Source organism: Penaeus monodon, chromosome 31, assembly GCF_015228065.2.
Source record: "Penaeus monodon isolate SGIC_2016 chromosome 31, NSTDA_Pmon_1, whole genome shotgun sequence".
Taxonomy (NCBI): domain Eukaryota; kingdom Metazoa; phylum Arthropoda; class Malacostraca; order Decapoda; family Penaeidae; genus Penaeus; species Penaeus monodon.
Window position 1 is genome coordinate 2,069,534 of NC_051416.1, and position 238 is coordinate 2,069,771.

At 31.9% G+C, this 238-nt stretch overlaps 1 protein-coding gene across 2 annotated transcripts in view; it reads right to left on the reverse strand.

Moving 5' to 3' along the window:
* LOC119592806 (carbohydrate sulfotransferase 11-like) overlaps positions 1–238 on the reverse strand; it is a 9,749-nt gene that overhangs the window by 8,917 nt on the left and 594 nt on the right. The gene's annotated exons all lie outside the window — the stretch shown is intronic.

Below are 238 nucleotides of genomic sequence, written 5' to 3' on the forward strand. Positions count from 1 at the left end.
ATAAGAAAGAAACAGAAGGAGAGAGAAGGGGGTGACTGGAGAGCTAACGGAACATTACATTTTATACGTATTAATTTGTACATAATTCCTTCGGATATACCCTGTAAAACTTCTAACAAACTTCAAAAACAGATGATAATAATATACTTGTCGAAATCCTTATACATTAACACAGACTGATATGCGCATTTTCAATGACTTTTCAGGACTTTTAAAAATAACCGTATTAAGTTAGACA